The 6,018-nt window shown below is 32.4% G+C and overlaps 1 protein-coding gene across 6 annotated transcripts in view; it reads left to right on the top strand.

Moving 5' to 3' along the window:
• NOVA1 (NOVA alternative splicing regulator 1) overlaps window positions 1-2,246 on the top strand; it is a 141,251-nt gene extending 139,005 nt beyond the window's left edge. For all 6 annotated transcript variants that reach the window (XM_059475323.1, XM_059475322.1, XM_059475325.1 and 3 more), the window contains one exon: window positions 1-2,246. This exon is cut by the window's left edge and continues 4,505 nt beyond it. The gene's annotated coding sequence lies outside the window, so the exon portion shown is untranslated.
• The last annotated feature ends 3,772 nt before the right edge of the window (window positions 2,247-6,018 follow it).

The following is a 6,018-nucleotide window of genomic DNA, read 5'->3' as shown; positions in this document are numbered from 1 at the left end:
AGATTATTCCATCACATTCAGATGGTTAACAGAGGTTAGCACGTCCTGTATTTATATATATATTTATATCGCTTTCTAAGAAAGTGCATATTAATGTTTACTTTAAAGAATGTGTAAATGGTGCTATCAAGAAATCTGATCAATTTTATCCCAGTCTTTTTGTGTACCACTTCGAATGTATGAGATTTATTTTTCTATTGGAAAAAAAAAATAAACAGTCTGAAAGCATTAAAATTGGTAGATTTTAGTAATTTTACAGTGAATTGAATCCCTATGTCATAGTATCATTAAAAAATTTAAGGATGGGTGATGCAAATTACTATATGCTTATTGATAACGCTCACACATTTCTGTCTGGACACTCTTTAGTCCATCTGCTGACTCCTAAATGTCCTTTTCCCTTGAGACAAGATGTCTACATTCTCCAAATTTTAAATGCTTTATGTGGATTTTGGGTGGATTGAGGGCTAATGTTACACAGATTCACAAACTGAGACTGGTTTATTCTATAAGTGATACAGAGTCAAATGGTATTTTTTAAATGCAAGAAGAACATGGCTTAGCATGTCCGTATCTGGTGCAATGCAGTCCCTGTACATATAATATGCTGCAGCTCTAATAAAAATGGTTGAAAAATCTTTGATGAAAAGAGAACAATATACTCGATTATAGTTCTATAAATATGTTTGCTTCCAGAAGTTTTGCATCTTTGTTTTTCCCTCAAAACTTTAATAATCTATAATAATTTCTTGCAATTACATGTTGATGCCTTTTGTTGAAAGGGTAAGTACTGTGCTGCTTTAACTGGATCTTGGCAGGCAATTTTACACACAGCACATTCTCCTTGTAGCTATATTCATATATTTTTCTCTTAAAATTTTAATTCCCTATTTTAGAATAATTAGTTTAGAATTTGTTATCAGTTTAATAGTAAAGTATTTTTCTATACAGATTAATACAATAGCCTCTATATTATATAAGAAAAAAGATATGCAGAAAGGTTTACATTACATATAAACATATATACTGCTATTTGTAAATAATTTTTTTTTGTGATTAAATTAAAAAGTAGTATAACTTCAGGCTTATAATGTAAATACTGTTTGAACTGAAAACATTCGATATTTTCCTTACAATATATATTTAGGGGTAATTTAAAATGTGTAGCTTTAAAGAAAAACAAGTTTTGCAGATTTATAGCGGGTAAGCAGCTGTTTCCACATTGTTAGGGCACAGAAGTTCCAATTGCCACATTAATCAAAGTATTGAGACTACAAAATCCATTTCATTTAATCTCATTATTGAATAAACAGCTCTGTAGTGATGCCTATTTGTACTTGTTTCTCTAATAAAAATGCAACTGTAGCTCTCAACACAAATTAGTTTTAATTATTTAAATGATACGAATTTTTCAAACATAAATAATCTAACACCTGGTTTGCCTCCTCATTTTGTGAAAAAATGTGTTTCATGAAAACTAGTAGAGGATGATAATGGGGAATAACAAAGGTAGGTCTATGTATTTATTCCAATTCTATTAATTTTAAAAAAGGACAAATGTGAGTTGATTACTGTCTAAGAGGGTGGAAAAGTAATCATATTGCTATGCAAGGACACAACAGAACACAGCAAAGCAGAAGGATGTCTCACACACACTGGTTCTGTGCAACTCCCTTGTCCTATGCTCCTGTCTGAGGACTGGTGACAATGATTTACAGTTTAGCAATCCTTCTTCTGAACACAAGGATCGCGTTAGCAAGCGATAAGTGCTGTAGGTTTTAAGACACTTAATCAAGATGCCAAAATCTGCCATAACAGTCACCAATTTATGTGAAGCAAACCTTCTCAGGCGAAAGAAAAGGCTGAATTTCCCTGTTTTGTCTTTGTTTTAGTAACTTCATTTCAGGAGGCCTGCCTGACCTTAGAAGAGGAGTACCCTAAGTGTCAGAAGGGTATAATATCATATATAAGCCAATTGGTAGCTAACTCTGAAAATTGAGATCCATTTGTTTTTCACCACAGGATAGTATAATTATGTTTGCTGTTTCTGTCTCATGCTACATTTTGTTTTAAAATATTTGGTATTTAAAATTCTGGATATCCTAACACACTACCCTGAAATCATTTATCATTTGGTTGAGGAAATATATAATCCAGTTGTGGTTGTTGATGGTGGCCTCATATGGTACTCCAAGCAGTGATAATTTGTATGACTTTCTGTATATTAAACAATTCTTTAATATTGATTCTGTTTGTGGTGTATTAACTGTTATCCTTTCTTGATAAAGAAAGTGTGCTAAGCAGATAGTTACTGTCTTAAATCAACAAGGCAATTTTAGAGTCACATGAAGCTGTTGAAACCTACCACTCAGTAGTTTGTCTGCCAGATTAATCATCTTTATTGTTCCTTCTGGAGATGAGTCTCTTCCTTTGTGCAAAATATTTCCAGCAGGCAGGCTTATAGTGAGAACTTACGACACTCCCAGGGTATGATTACGTGACCATCACCGCTGTTATTGTGCCCTACATGTTAGTAATGTAGTTTGGGGTTTCAGAACTATTTTTTTAATGCAAATTGCAGATTATTTCTTAAGCATTTTATATTTTATAGAGCATTTTCTCTCAAAATGTTCTTATAACTATTTTTTGTTAGTAGTCCCTTCTCAGTGCTTTTAATTTAAAATTCCGATACTTAAGTTTTGCATATCAGTTTGGTGTTTTAAACCATTTGCAATATTTAATCATTGTTAAATAATCAGTAAATATACTACAGAAAAGTACAGTGAGACTACTGAGTTAGTTTTGATGTCATTGGAATTCAATTAAATGTCAGTAGTAAAAATAAAATCAAAGGACTATGGTAGGCCATAGTTCTCAACAAGAATGAGAATGGTGTTTAGATATTTTTCTTTTATAATAATTTTATAAATTTATAACTTGAAACTATATAAACTAAGAAAAAGCATGCACGAAGCAGGATGTTTTCAAGGCTCCTTTTATATATCAGAGGACATTAGCTTGTAATCTAGATACATAAAATATTTTAAGTAAAATGACAGTATTATCTTTGCTGATGTTGCGTTCAATGCTGCAAAGTACCTCAAGAAACTGTCATGTTACTGAAGATATTATGATGATAAAAATATCTTAAGCAAAAATATCGGGACAATCAGATTTCATATTTGTTTTTGTGAAACAATATGAAGTATCTCAGTTTTTCGGTGTATTTCCCTGAATAAAGGGAGTTCTTTGCTACCTAATATGAGCTCTTAGTAAAGTATGTTTATTGGGCGAGGGAGAGGGAATTCACATTAATATTTTTACTTAAATGTATTCATAAAAAGTAAATATGAATTTAAAATCAGTTGATTCTTTTCTAAAAGCCTACTTGGCAATGTGTCACAATCCAGACTTTTTGAAATTTATAATAGCCTTACCTGGAAGCAGCTATTCTTGCCACAATACATTATTCCCCTTTCTGTACCTAGAGGATGTAGCACACATTATTGAAACACTTCAATTTCTGCTGTGCATGCTAATTTTAAATTCTGATTCGAGCTTTGAGAATTTTGAGCTTGAAAATATAACATGTAAACAGAAGAGGGCCATATTTGAGAACTTCTTTTTACATGGCATTTGAAGGAGACACCAGTGATATTTTTGCTAGCCTTCCTGTCTGCCTATATGAACATTTTAATTGTACGCATTGTAGCCCAATATAGGTCAAAGTTCTAAATAATTTGCATCCAATTTGTATATAATGATTTAATTTGCAATTTTCCTTCCTTTTGAGTGAAGTGTTGCTGTCCTGTGATATTGTGTTCATACTTTATATTACCACACAAACATATGTAAGCATCAGCAGTTGCAGACTGTGAGATGTAGAGAAGATTGAAGTAGTAACTGTGATTTTAAAAAAGTCACAGGACTCCAACAGTATATCATACAGCTAGGTTTACAAAAACAAGAAAATATTTTACTTTTCATTATAATGCTTCAAAAACAAGTGAATTTTCACTGAATTCTCAGTCATACCCTGTCAATAAACTCAAACCTCACAGAAATTTATTCTAGTTTAGAAAAAAGTGTTTTCAAATGTCTTGTTATAATAAATTTGCTCTCTAAAATTCAGTTCATTTTTTCCTCCCAATCAAATGACATCACTTGCTCTACAGTGAAAAAAAAAGGGGAATTTTTGACACAAAGGCCATTCCTAATCAGACTGTATTACTTACTGGGAGCCAATTTGATTGCATGTGACTAATGCATTAATTTTATCATTATTGTAGGTCATCAAGACAAGTAATGGAGTGTCATCACTAAGTATGATTTTAAGTGAGAAATTGGATTACTTTTTGCTCCCACGATCAGTGGGCATAGTAGAATTCCTGGCATCCATGGGTTTATATGTCTGCTCTTTTGCTATATGCATTTGTCTGCATTATGTGGCAGCAGAACTCCTGATGAAAAACACTAATTCCAATTTTAACTGAACATGCATATTTCTGTATAAAAGTATTTAAAAAATAAACCTTTAATTCATGTGTTTAGGCAAAGCTCAAGTGGGTATAAAAAGGGACACATCAGTGAATGAGCTGGCCAAATTTGCCGCATGTAGGCGAGTAATCGCTTCTATCTGCAGATTTGTATGTCAGTCAATAATGTTACTCACAGGTTGACCATGAAGTTCAGAGAAGCTTGGTGTGGTTTGGTGGACAATCTGCTTTGGAGTGCTAAGCTGCTCTGTACTGGTGACCAAAATTAATGTAGAAACCAGTAACAGTTGAAGTGATGAATTCCAGCCTAAGTGAGCAACTCTATAAATATATTACCTAAAAGACATGTTCATGGTGTTTTTGTTTTCCCAGACTGAAGACTTAGAAGAGAAAAAATTATTACAGAAAAACTGTATAAGGGAATTAGGTGCCTCTGAAGTCTCCAGCTTTTACTTTATTTGAATTCCAATGAAATCAAAGGAGATTTTTGTTAAAAGTGAAAGCCCTGGCAAGAAAGCTATGACTTCTAGGAACAGTGAGGGGTTATTCTGTAAAATTTGAATGGTATGGTTGAAGTTCAATCTACTTCCATGAATACTTAAAGTGATGGGTACTAATTTGGAATTAATCACTAATTGGAATTATTAACTACGTCAATCAATCCTGCTCAAAATTCGATGTTAATAGATGGACATTCCTCACTAGGGTAAACTTTAGATAGACATACCAAGGATAAGACTTGAAAAGAGTTTACATTGTTTCTATAGGAGGGCATGCTCCAGAAAAGAAACATTTTCCAGAATCATACAGTAGAGTAATAAATTAATGATATGATAACTAGTGTTTTTGTTAAAAACAATTAAGTGTTGCTGTTTCGGTTTAGACATGTTTATCCTAAATGCTGTAAATATAAAATCACTGCCAAAACCCTGATGATTGTTCTTCTATAAAACTGCACTTCCAGCTCTTCCAAAGATAGTCTTTAGGAATGCAACAGCAACAATGTTTTTTAATATCTATTCTCCTACTAAGCATTTTTCCAATACTGCATTTCATATTTTCTTCCTTCAAAATAAAGAAAGGTTATTATGGGTGTGCCCTAAAAATGCTTCTAAAAATGCTTCTAAAAATGCTTCTTTAACTTATTGTTAAAGTATTGGATGCATACAACAGACGTCATCCTAATATGGCATTGTTCTGGAATGGCATCATCCCCTATTCTCTTGCCTTTAACATAAAATAAACTGATTGATCTAATTTTTTTTTTTTACTTCTAATATCAGTAACAGAAAAAAAAGGGAGTTCTTTAATATCTTTAATACAAAGAAGATGAGTTACAAGCTTGAATCATTTATAAGGATGTTTTGTAGGACAGGAAATGGCCTGGTTGGCTAATATTTACATATTTATTTGAAGAAATGCAGCCATATGTGTCTTTAAACTACCTGTCCATTTCCACACACTCCCAAAATACATCTTCTCAATTTCAAGGTGGGTATAACAGTATAAAGTAAATAAAGAA

Source organism: Ammospiza nelsoni, chromosome 6 (genome assembly GCF_027579445.1).
Source record: "Ammospiza nelsoni isolate bAmmNel1 chromosome 6, bAmmNel1.pri, whole genome shotgun sequence".
Classification (NCBI taxonomy): domain Eukaryota; kingdom Metazoa; phylum Chordata; class Aves; order Passeriformes; family Passerellidae; genus Ammospiza; species Ammospiza nelsoni.
The sequence above is the reverse complement of the archived record's forward strand: the minus strand, read 5'-3'. Positions and strand labels throughout refer to the sequence as shown.